The sequence below is a fragment of the Choloepus didactylus genome, chromosome 15 (assembly GCF_015220235.1).
Source record: "Choloepus didactylus isolate mChoDid1 chromosome 15, mChoDid1.pri, whole genome shotgun sequence".
NCBI classification, from domain to species: Eukaryota; Metazoa; Chordata; class Mammalia; order Pilosa; family Megalonychidae; genus Choloepus; species Choloepus didactylus.
The window spans coordinates 5,734,960-5,753,291 of NC_051321.1; the positions used below are offsets into that span (position 1 = coordinate 5,734,960).

Sequence of the window (18,332 nt, forward strand, 5' to 3'; positions counted from 1 at the left end):
AATGGGTTTCCCACAGTACATATTGTTCCCAACGTTCTATAGAAAGATCAGGCATTTTGCAAACTTGCTTTTGAATAGGTCCTAAAAAATGCTTTAAAGTTTCCTTGCAGTAAATAGAAGTAAAACAGATAAAGTTTGTTTTCTCCTTTCCCCCCTTTTTTGATACTGCTTGTTGGAGGAATGAGGAAAGAAGCCTGCTCACATCAGTGCTGGCACCCTGGGGTCCGTGGCTGGATCCCTGGCTCCCGCCTGCCCTGAGGAACCTGAGATGGGCCAGTGCTGGGCAACCTGCTGCAGCCATGTCACAGCCCAGGTAGGTCTGTGCACAGATAAACTTTACAGTTTCTCTAATACCTCCTTACCCCCCTTACATGGCATTAGGGAAGAATGTGATCCAAAGGCTACACGTTTGTGGATGAGAACTTCCTCTCCCTGCTGCCCCATCTTCTACTGTCTTTGGAATAGCATCATGTGTACCAATTCCCTAGGATGGGACCCAGTCCCACTGATATGTAAAACTTAGGTAACTTGGGATCCTCAAAGAATTGTGTAGCATCTCCTGTTGCTGCTATACATATTGGACTCTCAAATGAGTGAGCTAAGATAATATCACATCAGAAAATGTTTTTTTTTCCCTGCCCCTTACTATATGGGGACCACCAGGGGAAGGAGAAGAGTACAGAATTTGGGGGAAGCTGGAGGAAAGGTTTTAAACTTCCAGCTTATGGAATCTTTTTTTTTTTTTAACAGATAAATTTTACTGCATCTTTTAAATCACAAATAGGCCTAGCATCTTGTTGTTTCCATTGCTGCACAACTCTCGGATCTTATTCATCAGCCTGCTGATCTGTTCCTTTTTCAGAGACATAGATACCATCCAAAAATGTTCTTGCATCCTTGTTTTTAACTCTTGTGGCTTGCTGAATCAAAGCAGCTGAATTTGATACAAATTCAATGTCATTTCCTTCAAGAAATAACTCATCTTTCTGGGCTTGAGATACTGAACAGGCAACACTTGGCCTCATCCAAACCCTGCAGATATATTTTTCACCCAAGAAATGTCAGATTTCAACCAGAGATCCACTCTCCTGAATAACAGTGTTCATGGGGAAGTGAGCATACCCAGACCTCATCTTGTAACGGAAGCCCAGCGTAACACCCTTGAGTGTGTTCTGTACATGACTACAGATAGTGTGAACTGTAGCCAGCTCTTTTCTATTTCCCCACCATGTGTCAACCCGAAGTCTCTTCTTTTTCTTCCCAAGTAGACTGAGTTTGACATTGATATGACTGAAGTCCCTCCGCAGGGTTCCTCAAGGGCCCTTAACAATAACTGTGTGTTCCTTCAGCGTGATGTCAACATTTTCTGGAATGTTGACAGTCTGGTTGCTAAGAATGGTCTTCATCCTTGCAGTAGATGCAGCAAAAAGCTTATGAAATCTTTGTAGGCACATCTCTCTACTTTGGCCTTGGGTGAGACATTGCTGGATTCTTACTTATGCAGAGTGGATAGCCTGTGATCAATAAATGCTAATATTCTTCCAATGAAATGGTCCTGTATGTTATCCTAAGTAGTCATCAACAGAGGATGGGATGTTTGAGCAAGGACTTGAGATACCGAGTGGGATTTTAGCAACTGGGCCAACATGAGCAAATGTCTCGAGGCAAAAATGTGCACACTAGATATTTGTACCCTTGGTTTAATAGGGCTTTAAAATAAGATTCTTTGAGGAGGGTGTAGTTGGATGGCATATTGAAAGATGCAATTTGGAGCCATATCAAGGAATTTGGAGATTTTGTACAGAAATGACATGAAGAGAGGAGAGGGGAGAAGATGGGTAGTTTTTGAGCAGCAAAGGGAATTGGGACAACCTGTGCTTCAAGACGATGGCGCATGGTAGCCAGATTGGTGTGGGTGGCATGGGCATCCTCCTTGCAGTCCAGGCAGGAGAAGATGAGGGCCTGGGCAGAGGCAGAACGTTGTGGGGCTGGAGGGGAGGCAGGGAATCTGGTGCGGAGGTGCTAGCCTGGCCAGCATGTGGAGCCATTGCAGAGTCTCAGTTTTGGAAATCTTGGTGTTGACGTGCTTATGAAAAACTCCATCCTTAAGGAAACTTCTCATTCAGCTATGTTTGGGAAAGTTTGACCTCAAGTCACAGCTGGAGGTGTATATTCCATAGTTGGCAGCTTTGGGGTGAAGCTGGAGCCATCACTGTGGATAAAAGCACCAAGCAGGGGAACGGAGAGTGGGAAGTGGGCACAAATTCTGTCTTTGAATATGTCCCTTAGGAGTACTTCTCCAAAGTGAGATTAGTGGGTGAAGGCTTTGCATATTTTCATGCTTCTTAATAGGTGTTGTTAAATTGCTTTCCAAAGGACTGTACCAATTTATAATGCCACAAACTAGCAGTGTACTAATAGATGTCTTTCTATTAGACCTAAAAATCTGTGTTCTGTGCTTTGATCCATCCTTGGTTTCCTGGGATAAACATGGCTTCATCAAGATGATTTATTCTTTGCATGCATGACTTAATTTTCTTTATCAGAATTGCACTGGTTTTGCTTCCTTTGTCATTATTTTCATCATGATTAGAGTCATCATCACCGTCCACACCAACACCGCTCTCATGTTCGTGGCAGAGCTGGGGCTCATCAGTGTTCTATGTCAGGTTGTTCAGGGGAGCCTTGCAGCCAAGGACATGGCAGAATTTCATGTACCTGTTCTCCACTCTTTCCAGCCTTTGGTTATTCAGAGGCTAGATGGGACAAGGAGTCTGGAGCTTGGAAGACCATGTGAGGACCTGGAATGAGGTAGTTTGTGAGCTGAGAAGACAGAGGGCAAAAGGTGAGGCAGCAAGGGAGAAGGCAGCAAGGTAGAAAGGACCAAGGACTGGGCTATCTTCTGTTACATGATGCGCTATGGAACACTGCTTCACTGGGACATGGTTCAGTACAGTTACTTGACAAACTCCTACATAAAAGGGCCCTGGTTTCACACTCATTTAGTGACAGAGCCTAGACTGATCTTGCTTACCAACCTAAAACACCTAGTAGGTCAGTGGTTCTGGACTTAGAACCCACACCACAGCTCTGGACCCAAGTGTGGTCATGGGGGCCTGTTTCACTTGGAGCCAAGACTGAGGTTTGGGTCGGGGAAGACAAGGCAGACCAGTGTTGCCCATAGAAGCATTCTGAGAGCTGTTGGACTGACCACAGTGCTCTCCTTTGACCACCTGACCCCTTTCTGTGCTGTGTGCCCGACAGTCACACACCCAGTCCTTGGCTAAATGGGGACACGTGCCTCCACCATTGTGAATACTGCCTGAGAGACTAAATAAGTTGATAAAGAACAATTTTTAGGGTGGACTTTTTCACTTGCCCTGGTGCTTCTATTATTCTTTTATGAAGTGCAATTATTATGATGTAAATTCTATGTATTAATGAATTTTTATGTATCTGTTAATTCAATTAGCAACACTGAACTGCATGACATTATGAGTAGAGGTTAGTGCACAATTTGCATTTGTGTCCCATTGTGCATATAGATGATCAACGGCCTCATACATGTGGCAAATAAGACATTTGACGAGCAATATTCTCTTTTTAATAACATGAAACATTTTGAGGGAAGCGAAACTGGGTGGGGGGGGATATAAATCTAGTTATATAGAGCAGAAGAGGCAAAGAAATATCAGACAAGAAGGCCAAGTATGTGTTCAATAAGATTGTCATTATTGGTGATTTCATTTATTCCAAACTAATTGAAAAGCTCTAAGGAGTCTGCACCAAGCCTCCCTAAGAGACAGGTGGGAGGGGGCTGGGCTGCTTGTGATGCAGACACTTCCCAGAGCAAAATGCCACCTTCCTCACCACGGATCAGGATGGTGCCTGCCAATCAGAATTAGCCAAGACACCAAGGTCAAACAAGGCTGCAGATTTATTACAATGATGACCAGAGATTTAATTTAAAGCCAGCATTTCTCTTGGCTGCTAACGAAGTGGCTTCCATTGTGCAGTGCTTGTTGGCTGGCTTTAGATGCAGTGGAAGCCTTCCAATGTACACAGATCTTCCTGGAACCCCCCTTCCTGAAGCAGGGCCATCTTTTGAGTAATACATCATCAGTATGTCCTGGCAGATTATTACACTAATATATCATTAGAGGAACAAACTGCTTTGGTGATGGATGGTGGAGTAGAGCTGGGAGGTACAATTCACCCACATGGTGGGCTGCCCCCTCTCTCCTATATGTGTGCATAGTACTGCCAGGTGGGTTCTTCATGATCAGGAGGGGACAGACTTCAGGATGTTTTTTTTTTTTTAAATAATCACAAATAAAACTCTTTATGGCTGAGTGTTCCTTGTAGATCATCCCAGAATATAATTTATATTCTTATCAGATGATTAAATGATGAAAGCAAATAAATCTAACATTCAGCAGGATTCTAAAAGCCAGGGTCTTGGGTGAGCTGTATTGCAAGTTTCAAAGGAAGTGATGGTTTTAGGAGATGCACCCCTCAACTACTGGGGCAACAACTGGTCCTCTTTGGTTTTCAGTGAATCCATTAATCTTGGTATCTAGTATGCCTGTTTTGAAAAGACAGCTAGAGAAGTCTTAATTTCTAACAGGGTAGGTCCACTCTTAGGTAAGCAAAATGTTCTTAAAAGACAAATTATATCAATTATAAGCAGGCTTTGAATTCCTGCCTTGCCTAGCTGTGGATTGCAGGTGTTTCCACTTGAGTTCATGAAGAGGAATACCCTATTCCCTCTTTTTGACACCCCACCACGTTTTGCTATTCATAATCCTCAAGATCATCACTTAACAAATCAACCAGTATGATTTCCCCAGATCTCTCCAGGATTCTTCAAAAATGAACTAAGAGTGCAGTGCCAAATCTGGGGCCTCTTTTTACCAGTGTTGGGTTTTGCTGTATAGCTTTAGTTTAAGAACATTTCAGTGGGTAGATATAATGAAATATATTTATATATTGGCCTGTACATTTTGAATTACCACTGACATTAATTATAGTTTCATATTTTCAGAATATCTAAGTCCTAACATTACCCAATTTGGATGGCTCTTCTCACATCGACCTGTCGTGTGGACTAGGCAGGCATTATTAACCCCATTTTCAGAAAAGGAAACTGAAACTCGAGGAGCCACATGCTGTGCCCAAGGTCACCAGGCCCCTTTGGGTCAGAGTGGAGGTCAGACACCTGCCAACTGGAGACAAGTCCCACCTTGGTCCATTACGTCCCACCTCGTGTAGCTACCACATCGGGAGGGCCTGTAGAGGAGCCCTGGACTTTAAACAGTCCTTTAAAGTCAAGTCCCAGGGACAATCAGCGGCAGCATTGTGAAATAGATTCACACATAGAGTGATTTGGCTGGAATCCTTGGAGCTATTTTAGCTGAAACTAAAATTTCTAAAGTGAAGCAACCTGGGGTCCTGAAGTACCCCAAAGGTTTTGAAACCCCAACTGGAGTGGAGTGGATGCCAACTTAAAAACTCATGTTGCCTTCAACTGGAATTATATTCGTCTTGAACTCGACAGGCTGGCTCTGTCCTCTTCTCTGCCCCTTATGGATAAATAATGCCCAGCTCTGGACCCGGTGTGGGCTCTGCTCCCACTTAACAGAGAGCGAGGTCAAGGCTCTGTTCTTTCCCGTGCCTGGCTTCGCTGGACGTGATCCTGCCTGCCTGGGGCCATTCTCTCCTGCTAAGCCTCCCTGCCCAGGCTTGATGCTCTTGCTGGGCCACCACTCAAGCGGATCAGCAGCGGGCCTGGGAAGGTCTCCCCACTCCAGGGGAAACTTCAGTCCCAAAGTGTTAGAAAATTCCACTCCAAATGCAGGCGTTCACAAACGGCACCATCGACAAGCCTTTGTGCAAAACTTCCTGGTAATCAGCTGCTGCATCTTGCCCCAAACCCCACTTCTTCAGCTATATACATTCCAATCCTTAAAGGGCACTAAAACCCACTACTCACTTCTCCACTGGCTCAATGCCATTCCTTCTCAATTCCAACCCCAACAGACCTCAGGGTCCAATCATCACTTAAACCATCAGCTAAACCCCTGTCCTTCTTGACCAACTGACCACCCCTCCTAGCTGAACATAAATACAGCTCACCCTTTGTCTCGAGCTTCAGAGCCCCGCCAAGCTGATGGCTCCTTTCCTTCCAACCCCACCACGCTGCTGCCAGAATAAAACATTCCTGCCTGAAGTCGATTAGCCTCTGTGCCGTCTATGATTGCGCCCCGAAATTTCTAACACAAACTTAACTGTTGAAGTCACTGCAGCTTCTGAGCAGACAAGCTGGCCCCAGCATCTGAGCAGACAAGCTGGCCCCCGCACAGGCCACCCCACAGCCCTGGGATGTGCTACTTCCTCAAGAATGATCATGGAGTCCATGTGGTCATTTAACTGACAATCCAACTCTGGTCCTTTGACCAAAATTAATTTTACTTTTATCAGAGTATTACATAGTGTGGTCCAAAGTTGTCGAGTGCCAATGAGCTTTAATTACGAAATAAAAAGCAACAGGATTCCCGACTGTTCCACCCCAGTCTCATTTCCCAGAGGCAAGCTCTTGTAACCATTTCTGTTTTAGGACTTTCCAGAGTTACCTTCCTAACCTTGGGTAATAGGCATCTACTTTCATTTCTTGACAAATGCACTTGAAATATTTTCTCTTCTGTTCTATTTTTAATGATAAGTTCTTTTATTTATTATACTGGTTGCACTAGAGATCACAATATACATCATTCAATTTTTACAATCAATGTTAATTTAGGCCTTTTACCACTTTCTGAAAAATGCAAGAAACTTACAGCACTTGCAATCCATTTACGCTTGTCCCATTACAAAATATTAATATTTGGTGTCTCTGTTGTCACATGTTTTCCATATATATATATATATATATATATACATATATATATATACCCTAAATCCCATGAGATATTATTTTGAATGCTGCTTTAAACAGGAAATATTCATTTATATTTACCCATGTAGTAACCTTTCCAGAAGCTCTTCCTTCGTTCCAAGGTCATTTTCCTTCAGCCTGGAGAACTCCCTTGAGTATTCCTTGCAGGGTATTTCTGCTGGTGACTGTGTCTTAAGTTTTATTTGTCTGAAAATGTCTTTATTTTGCCCTTGTTTTTTCTTTAATCCATAAAGCTTCTTATTTTGTCCTTTTTTTCAATTGCATATAACTTACATACAGTATATACATAAATCTTGAGTGTAGAGCTTGATATATTTTTATGTGTCACCAAGACCCAAAATAAAATGTAGAATTTTACAGCACCCCAGATTGCCCCCTTGAGCCTCCTTCCAGTCGCTACTTCCATGGAGGAAACTACCCTTCTGCTATCACCATAGATTGGTTTTATCTGGTTTTGAACTTCACATAAAAGGAATTCTAGAGTATGCACTCTTTCATGGCTGGCTTCTTCCCCTCAACATCATACCTCTGATTTCCATCTGTGCTGTTTCATGAGGCCACAGTTCATTCTTTTTTTCCTTATTGTGTAGCATCCCATTGGGTGACTATAGCATGATTTATATAACTGTTGACTCTTGACGGGCATTTAGGTTGTTTCTAGTTTTCAGCTATTGTGAATAATGCTGCTGTAAATAAAAATGTCTTTTGTTGGACATTTGCTCTTACATCTTTAGCAGTGTAATTGCTGGGTCCCAGGATCTGTGTATCTTTACCTTTAGTAGAGACTATCAATGAATTCTCGAATGTGCTTGTGCCGCTTCACACCAATGCATCACACATCAATGCATGAGCGTGTCACATGTTGCACAACTTCACTGATTATTGGTGCTGCCAGTTCTTTTAGGTTTAGCCACCATAGACGGTACCTAGGGGTGTCTCATTTTGATTTGACTATTTGTCTTCCTGTTGCCAATGATGTTGAGGAGCTTTTACATGTTTATGGGCTGTTGAAATGTCCACCTTTGTGAGGTGCCTAATCAAGTCTTTTGCCCAAATTTTTAGGAGGTTATTTTTTTCCTTTTTAATTTGTAGGAGCACTTTGCATATTTCAGCATAAAAATTCTGTGTCAGTATATGAATTGAAAACATTTCATCTCAGAGTATGGTTGCCTTTCCCTCTTTTAATGTTGTCTTTTGATAAATAAAAGTTCTTAATTTTAATGCTAGCGCTTCCTGTATTCTATGCAAGAAATCTTTGCCTACCCAAGCTTATAAAGACATTCCCCTATGTGTTCTTCTAGGGATTTAATTGTTTTACCACTTGTTAGGTCTATGATACATCTTGAACTCATTTTATATTTAGTGTGAGATATAGCTCATTTAAATATGGATATCTAATTGGCCAAGCACCATTTATTGAGAAGAGTCCTATTTTTTTGCTGCCTATTTTCAGTGGCCCTTTGTGCTAACAGAGGATGGGATATATGGGGAACTGCTTCTGGGCTCTCTGTTCTGTCTCCTTGTATTGTCAGCCCCTGCTTATCTACTCCATCTGTGATGGTTGGGTTCATGTGTATTGACCAGGTGATGGTACCCAGCTGTCTGGTCAAGCAAACACTGGCCTAACCATTGCCGCGAGGACGTTTGTGGCTGGTTAATAAACCAACAGGCTGGTTTATTAAATCATCAGTCGATTAGCTGCAGCTGTGACTGATGACTCAACCAAGGGCATGTCTCCCACAATGAGAGAATGCAGTTGGCTGAATTTAATCTAATCAATCAGTTGAAGACTTTTAAGCAAGACAGATAGAGGACCTTTACTTCTTCTTTGGCTGACCAGCAAAGCATTTCCTGAGGATTTTGTCGAAGTTGCCAGTTCGTTTCCTGAGGAGTTCATCGAACATCTTCATTGGAGTTTCCAGTTTGCTGCCTGCCCTACGGAATTTGGACTCGGGCATACCCGCAGTTGCGTGAGTCACTTTTATAAATCTTATATTCATAGATATCTCTCATTGATTCTGCTTCCCTAGAGAACCCTAACTCATATACCATCATAGCTACTTTAGCTTTAAATATGACTTGAGATTGGGTGGTGTTCTTTTTTCTTCTTCAGGATTGCCTTGACTATTCTAGGTTCTTTGCATTTCCTGAAAAATTTTAGAATAAGCTTGCCAAGTTGTAAAAAATATAGTCTACTTGGCATTTGATTGAGATTTCAGTGAAGATCAATTTGGGGGAGAATTGATACCTTTACAAAAGACTAATTATTACAATAATTAATCTTTCAGCATGAAAATTGTTTATATTTCTCTTTATTAAAGACTTCTTTAAATTCTCTGAGCAGTGTTTTGTAGGTCTTGACTTAGATTTATTCCTAGGTACTTGATGTTCTTTGGTGCTATTGTAATTTTTAAATTTTTATTTTTAAATTGTTTGATGCTAGTTTGTATAAATACATTCAATTTTTATATCTGGTGACATGCTAAATTTTGTTTTAAATCCTAATAGATTTTTTTTAGATTCTTTTGGATTTTCTACATGTATAATCATGTCATCTATAAATAGTGACAACTTTCCTTCTTCCTTTCCTTTATTTATAGCGTTTACTTCTTTTCCTTGTCAGAATCTCCAGTACAATTTTGAATGAAAGTAGTCATAGTGGACATTCTTGTTGTGTTCCAGACTTTTGAGAGAAAGTTCAATATTTCACCATTAAGTAGGATGTGAGTATAGGTGTTTTGTGAATACCTTTGTCAGATAAAGGAATCTCTGTTTTATCCTTAGTTTTATTGCAAGTGGATGTAGAATTTTGTCAAATGATTTTATGGCATTTATTGAGGGTATCATATGGTATTTACCATTTTTTCTGTGAATGAGTTTATTTCTTTGATTGGTTTTTGAATTTTTGGAATAACCTCTTCTGGTCATAATGTAATATCTTTTTTATTAATATATTTCTATTATGTTTATTTTAGAATTTTTGTCTGTTTTCATCAAAGTTGTTGGCCTGTGATTATCCTTCCTTTTAATGCCTTGTTAGGTTTTGAATTTATATTATGCTATCATTCCCTTATATTGTCTTAAAGATTTTATATAAATTAATATTTTTTCTTCTGTAAATGTTTGGAAGAATTCACCAGTAAAGTCACTGGGACTTGGAGGTTCCTTTTTTGGGAAGATTTTAAAATATGAATCCTTTTCTTCATGAATTCATAAAGACATAGGGTTGTTTGAATTTTCTATTTCTTCTTTTGCCAGTTTTGGTAAGTCTTGTTTTTCAAGGAATTTGTGTATATCATCTAATTGTTAATTTGGTGGCATAAATTTATTTATAATATCCTCTTATTTACTTTTACACATCTGTAAGATCCCTGGTGACATTTTTTTTCATTTCTGATATTGATAATCAATGTTTTCTGTATTTTATTCCTGATCATTCTTGCTAGAGGTTTATAAGTGTTATTAATATTTTCAAAGAGCTAGCTTTCTTTTGGCTTTGTTGATGTTATCATTTGCCTTATTTCTATTTTATTGATTTTTTCTCCTTAATCTTTATTATTTCTTTTCCTCTAGCTTCTGTGGGCTTAATTTGCTTTAACTTTTCTAGCTTATTGAGAGAGGCGGGGCAAGATGGCGGACTGGTGAGCTGTATGTTTTAGTTACTCCTCCAGGAAAGTAGGTAGAAAGCCAGGAACTGCGTGGACTGGACACCACAGAGCAATCTGACTTTGGGCATACTTCATACAACACTCATGAAAATGTGGAACTGCTGAGATCAGCGAAATCTGTTAAGTTTTTGTGGCCAGGGGACCTGCGCCCCTCCCTGCCAGGCTCAGTCCCATGGGAGGAGGGGCTGTCAGCTCTGGGAAGGAGAAGGGAGAACTGCAGTGGAGCCCTTATCGGAAACTCATTCTACTGATCCAAACTCCAACCATAGATAGACTGAGACCAGACACCAGAGAATCTGAGAGCAGCCAGCCCAGCAGAGAGGAGACAGACATAGAAAAAAACAGCACGAAAAACTCCAAAATAAAAGCAGAGGATTTTTGGAGTTCTGGTGAACATAGAAAGGGGAAGAGCAGAGCTCAGGCCCTCAAGCTCATATGCAAATCCTGAAGAAAAGCTGATCTCTCTGCCCTGTGGACCTTTCCTTAATGGCCCTAATTGCTTTGTCTCTTAGCATTTCAATAACCCATTAGATCTCTGAGGAGGGCCCTTTTTTTTCTTTTTTTAATCCTTTTTTCTTTTTCTAAAACAATTACTCTAAGAAGCCCAATACAGAAAGCTTCAAAGACTTGCAATTTGGGAAGGTCAAGACAAGAGCAGAACTAAGAGAGCTCTGAGACAAAAGGCAATAATCCAGTGGCTGAGAAATTTTACTACACACCACAACTTCCCAAGAAAAGGGGGGGTGTCCGCTCACAACCATCATCCTGGTGGACAGGAAACACTCCTGCCCATCGCCAGCCCCATAGCCCAGAGCTGCCCCAGACAACCCAGTGTGACGGAAGTGCTTCAAATAACAGGCACACGCCACAAAACTGGGCGTGGACATTAGCCTTCCCTGCAACCTCAGCTGATTGTCCCAGAGTTGGGAAGGTGGAGCAGTGTGAATTAACAAAGCCCAATTCAGCCATAATTTCAGCAGACTGGGAGCCTCCCTACACAGCCCAGCAGCCCAGAACCACCCTGGGGGGATGGCACTCACCTGTGACATAGCACAGTCATCCCTCAACAGAGGACCAGGGGGTGCACAGCCTGGAAGAGGGACCCACTTGCAAGTCTCAGGAGCCATACACCAATACCAAGGACTTGTGGGTCAGTGGCAGAGACAAACTGTGGCAGGACTGAACTGAAGGATTAGACTATTGCAGCAGCTTTAAAACTCCAGGATCACCAGGGAGATTTGATTGTTAGAGCCACCCCCACTCCCTGACTGCCCAGAAACACGCCCCATATACAGGGCGGGCAACACCAACTACACACGCAAGCTTGGTACACCAATTGGACCCCACAAGACTCACTCCCCCACTCACCACAAAGGCAAAGCAGGGGAGAACTGGCTTGTGGAGAACAGGTGGCTCGTGGACGCCAACTGCTGGTTAGTTAGAGAAAGTGTACTCCACAAAGCTGTAGATCTGATAAATTAGAGATAAGGACTTCAATAGGTCTACAAATCCTAAAAGAACCCTATCAAGTTCAGCAAATGCCAAGAGGCCGAAAACAACAGAAAATTATAAATCATATGAAAAAAACAGACGATATGGATAACCCAAGCCCAAGCACCCAAATCAAAAGATCAGAGGAGACACAGCACCTAGAGCAGCTACTCAAAGAACTAAAGATGAACAATGAGACCATAGTACAGAATACAAAGGATATCAAGAAGACCCTAGAAGAGCATAAAGAAGACATTGCAAGACTAAATAAAAAAATAGATGATCTTATGGAAATTAAAGAAACTGCTGACCAAATTAAAAAGATTCTGGACACTCATAGTACAAGACTAGAGGAAGTTGAACAACGACTCAGTGACCTGGAAGATGACAGAATGGAAAATGAAAGCATAAAAGAAAGAATGGGGAAAAAAATTAAAAAATTGAAATGGACCTCAGGGATATGATAGATAATATAAAACGTCCGAATATAAGACTCATTGGTGTTCCAGAAGGGGAAGAAAAGAGTAAAGGTCTAGGAAGAGTATTCAAAGAAATTGTTGGGGATAACTTCCCAAATCTTCTAAACAACATAAATGCACAAATCATAAATGCTCAGTGAACTCCAAATAGAATAAATCCAAATAAACCCACTCTGAGACATATTCTGATCACACTGTCAAACATGGAAGAGAAGGAGCAAGTTCTGAAAGCAGCAAGAGAAAAGCAATTCACCACATACAAAGGAAACAGCAGAAGACTAAGTAGTGACTACTCAGCAACCACCATGGAGGCAAGAAGGCAGTGGCACGATATATTTAAAATTCTGAGTGAGAAAAATTTCCAACCAAGAATACTTTATCCAGCAAAGCTCCCCTTCAAATTTGAGGGAGAGCTTAAATTTTTCACAGACAAAGAAATGCTGAGAGAATTTGCTAACAAGAGACCTGCCCTATTAGAGATACTAAAGGGAGCCCTACAGACAGAGAAACAAAGAAAGGACAGAGAGACTTGGAGAAAGGTTCAGTACTAAAGAGATCTGTTATGGGTACAATAAAGGATATTAATAGAGAGAGGGGAAAAATATATATGACAAACATAAACCAAAGGATAAGATGGCTGATTCAAGAAATGCCTTCACGGTTATAACGTTGAATGTAAATGGATTAAACTCCCCAATTAAAAGATATAGATTCGCAGAATGGTTCAAAAAAAAATGAACCATCAATATGTTGCATACAAGAGACTCATCTTAGACACAGGGACACAAAGAAATTGAAAGTGAAAGGATGGAAAAAAATATTTCATGCAAGCTACAGCCAAAAGAAAGCAGGTGTAGCAATATTAATCTCAGATAAAATGGACTTTAAATGCAGGGATATTTTGAGAGACAAAGAAGGCCACTACATACTAATAAAAGGGGCAATTCGACAAGAAGAAATAACAATCGTAAATGTCTATGCACCCAATCAAGGTGCCACAAAATACATGAGAGAAACACTGGCAAAACTAAAGGAAGCAATTGATGTTTCCACAATAATTGTGGGAGACTTCAACACACCACTCTCTCCTATAGATTGATCAACCAGACAGAGGGCCAATAAGGAAACTGAAAACCTAAACAATCTGATAAACGAATTAGATTTAACAGACATATACAGAACATTACATCCCAAATCACCAGGATACACATACTTTCCTAGTGCTCACGGAACTTTCTCCAGAATAGATCATATGCTGGGACATAAAACAAGCCTCAGTAAATTTAAAAAGATTGAAATTATTCAAAGCACATTCTCTGACCACAATGGAATACAACTAGAAGTCAATAGCCATCAGAGACTTAGAAAATTCACAAATACCTGGAGGTTAAACAACACAATCCTAAACAATCAGTGGGTTAAAGAAGAAATAGCAAGAGAAATTGCTAAATATATAGAGACGAATGAAAATGAGAACACAACATACCAAAACCTATGGGATGCATCAAAAGCAGTGCTGAGGGGGAAATTTATAGCACTAAACGCATATATTAAAAAGGAAGAAAGAGCCAAAATCAAAGAACTAATGGATCAACTGAAGAAGCTAGAAAATGAACAGCAAACCAATCCTAAACCAAGTAGAAGAAAAGAAATAACAAGGATTAAAGCAGAAATAAATGACATAGAGAACAAAAAAACAATAGAAAGGATAAATATCACCAAAAGTTGGTTCTTTGAGAAGATCAACAAGATTGACAAGCCCCTAGCTAGACTGACAAAATCAAAAAGAGAGAAGACCCATATAAACAAAATAATGAAAGAAAAAGGTGACATAACTGCAGATCCTGAAGAAATTAAAAAAATTATAAGATGATACTATGAACAACTGTGTGGCAACAAACTGGATAATGTAGAGGAAATGGACAATTTCCTGGAAACATATGAACAACCTAGACTGACCAGAGAAGAAATAGAAGACCTCAACCAACCCATCACAAGCAAAGAGATCCAATCAGTCATCAAAAATCTTCCCACAAATAAATGCCCAGGGCCAGATGGCTTCACAGGGGAATTCTACCAAACTTTCCAGAAAGAACTGACACCAATCTTACTCAAACTCTTTCAAAACATTGAAGAAAATGGAACACTACCTAACTCATTTTATGAAGCTAACATCAATCTAATACTAAAACCAGGCAAAGATGCTACAAAAAAGGAAATCTACCGGCCAATCTCCCTAATGAATATAGATGCAAAAATCCTCAACAAAATACTTGCAAATCAAATCCGAAGACACATTAAAAAAATCATACACCATGACCAAGTGGGGTTCATTCCAGGCATGCAAGGATGGTTCAACATAAGAAAATCAATCAATGTATTACAACACATTAAAAATTTGAAAGGGAAAAATCAAATGATCATCTCAATAGATGCTGAAAAAGCATTTGACAAAATCCAACATCCCTTTTTGATAAAAACACTTCAAAAGGTAGGAATTGAAGGAAACTTCCTCAATATGATAAAGAGCATATATGAAAAACCCACAGCCAGCATGGTACTCAATGGTGAGAGACTGAAAGCCTTCCGTCTAAGATCAGGAACAAGACAAGGATGTCCGCTGTCACCACTGTTATTCAACATTGTTCTGGAAGTGCTAGACAGGGCAATCCGGCAAGACAAAGAAATAAAAGGCATCCAAATTGTAAAAGAAGAAGTAAAACTGTCATTGTTTGCAGATGATATGATCTTATATCTGGAAAACCCTGCGAAATCGATGATACAGCTACTAGAGCTAATAAACAAATTTAGCAAATAGCAGGATACAAGATTAATGCGCATAAGTCAGTAATGTTTCTATATGCTAGAAATGAACAAACTGAAGAGACACTCAAGAAAAAGATACCATTTTCAATAGCAACTGAAAAAATCAAGTACCTAGGAATAAACTTAACCAAAGACGTAAAAGACCTATACAAAGAAAACTACGTAACTCTACTAAAAGAAATAGAAGTGGACCTTAAAAGATGGAAAAATATTCCATGTTCATGGATAGGAAGGCTAAATGTCATTAAGATGTCAATTCTACCCAAACTCATCTACAGATTCAATGCAATCCCAATCTAGCTTATTGAGAAGAAAGTTTAGATAGATGATTTTCCACTTTTCTTCTTTTCTAGCATGCACATTTATAGCTATACCCTTGAACAGTTTTAGCTGTATTCTACAAATATTTATGTCACATTTTCATAATTTGGTTGAAAATATTTTCTAATTTCACTGCAACTCTTTCCCCAATAGATAACTTAGAAGTGAGTGCTTAATTTCCAACTCTTTGGAGATTTTTGTAGGTATCTTTCAGTTATTGATTGTAAGTTTAATTCTGCTGTGGCTGTAGAATATATTCAATATGATTTCAGTCCATTGAAATTTTTTAAAATTTAGTTTTACTGAGATATATTCACATACCGTACAATCATCCAAAGTGTACAATCAATTGTTCACAGTACCATTATAATTGAAATTTAATGTGACTTGCTTTACCTTCCAGCATATGGTCCATTTTGGTAAATATTCTATATGCACTTGAAAATAATGTACATTTTGTAGTTGCTGCATTCCGTAAATGTCAATGAGGACAAGCTGTTTAATTCAGTTGTTCAAAGGTTCTGTATCTTTATTGATTGCTTTGTCTTCTTTTACTTATTGAGCCAGGTATGCTAAAATCTTTAACCATTATTGTTTTTGTGTTTACTGCTCTTTTTTCCATCTTTTGTTTATTTCTTTTGAAGATGTTTTATTTTGTGCATACAAATGTAGGGTTATATATTATCCTGTTGAACTGACTATTGTATCATATAAGACATTCCCTTTTATCTCCAGAAATATTTCTTGCTTTAAAATTTACTTTGTCTGATATTAGTATAGCTACACCAGATTTCTCTATGATAACATTTGAAGGGTATGTCTTTTGACACTGTTTAACTTTTTGCATCTTTAAAGTGTGTCTTTGATTGATAGGTATTTTTTTTCCATCCAGCCTGATGATTTTTGAACTTTAATTGAATTGTTTCATCTGCTTATAGTTAATATAAGTATTGATATAGTTAGGTTTAAATGGAGCATTTTGACATCTGTTTACTCTTTATCTCAGCTGTTCTATTAAATTATGTTCCTCCTTTCTTTGCTTCTTTTGTAGTAAACATTTTTTACTGTTCCATTTTCTTCCTCCATTAGCTTATTAGCTTGACATTATTTTACTGTTCTTCTAGTGATTATCCTAGAGATTACAATAAGCATCTTTGACTTATTCAAATTAACTTTAATAATTTTTACTGTTTCCCAAACAATGAAGAGACTTATAACAGTTTAACTCCATTTACATCTGTTCCCACTCTTTGTGATATTTTAATAATACTCTTTACTTTTATATATTTTATGAACTCCATAAAACATTATTTTTGTTGTTTCAATGAAGTCAGTGATCATTTTTACTTACTGACATATTAAACTTTCTGTTGATTTCCATATCCTCCTGTACGCTCATGCATTTTCCCTGGAATCATTGTTATTCAGCTGAAATTTCTTCAGCATAGTTCTGGTGATAAATTATCTCAGATTTTGTTTATGCAAAAACATCTTCATTTGGTCTTTATTTTTAAAAATCAAACTTTTATTCAAGTATAATTTACATACAATAAAATGAACAGATTTTCAGTATAGACATCAATAAATGCATACATCCATTTAATTGTCACACCAAAGAAAATACAGAATATTTCCAATACTTCACAAGTTCCCACCGGTCATTTGGCAGTTAATCCTCACCTCTAGGCAAGCAGTGATTGGACTCCTATCACAATAGCTTAATTTCACTTCTTGTGAAATTTTCTATAAATGGAATCATAACGTATGTGCTTTTTTGAGTCTGGCTTCCTTTAACCATGTTATTGAATTTCTCAGTAATTTGTTCCTGTTTTATTGCTCAGTCATATTCCATTGTATGAATAAACCAAAATTTATTTAACCATTCATGTTTTTGGATATTTGGGATGTTTTCAATTTTTTTGCTATTATGAATAAAGCTCCTATGAATATTTTTGTGTCTTTTGCACACATATATTTTCATTTCTCTTGGGTAAATAACTAAGAGTGGAATTGCTGGATTGTATGTAAAGTGTATATTAGTGTTTTAAGAAAAAGCCAGACTGTTTTCCAGTGTTTGTACCACTCTCCATGGCCACCAACAGCTGATGAGATTTCTAGTTGTGCCACATCTTCACCAAACTTTGTCCTTGTAAATCATATATCTTAGTCATTCTAGTGGATGTGTATAACGTATTATTGTAGTTTATATTTGATTTTCCCTGATGACTAAGAATGTTGAGCATCTTTTAATGTGCTTTTTGGTCATTCATGTATCTTCTTTGTATTTTCTTCTGTAAACATTTTGTCCATGTTTTAACTGAGTTGTTTTTAAATTATTGAATTATAAGGGTTCTTTTTACATTCTGGATGTAAACAGTTTATCAGATACATGTTTTGCTTTTTGCAAAAAAAGTTTTCTCCCATTCTATGGCTTGTCTTTTCATTGTCTGAATAATATCCTCAAAGAGCAGAGTTTTAAGAATTCTATTTATGATTTGTGCATTTTACTATATGTAACCCATTAGCACTATTATTTTCTACTTTGTGCTCTTCTAGAAATTTTAGAGTTTTAACTCTTATTTTAGGTCTATG

General features: G+C 38.8%; 1 pseudogene; it reads right to left on the minus strand.

The window, feature by feature from the left end:
- Window positions 1-827: 827 nt before the first annotated feature.
- Window positions 828-1,589, minus strand: LOC119510612 (annotated as a pseudogene).
- Between the last annotated feature and the right edge of the window lie 16,743 nt (window positions 1,590-18,332).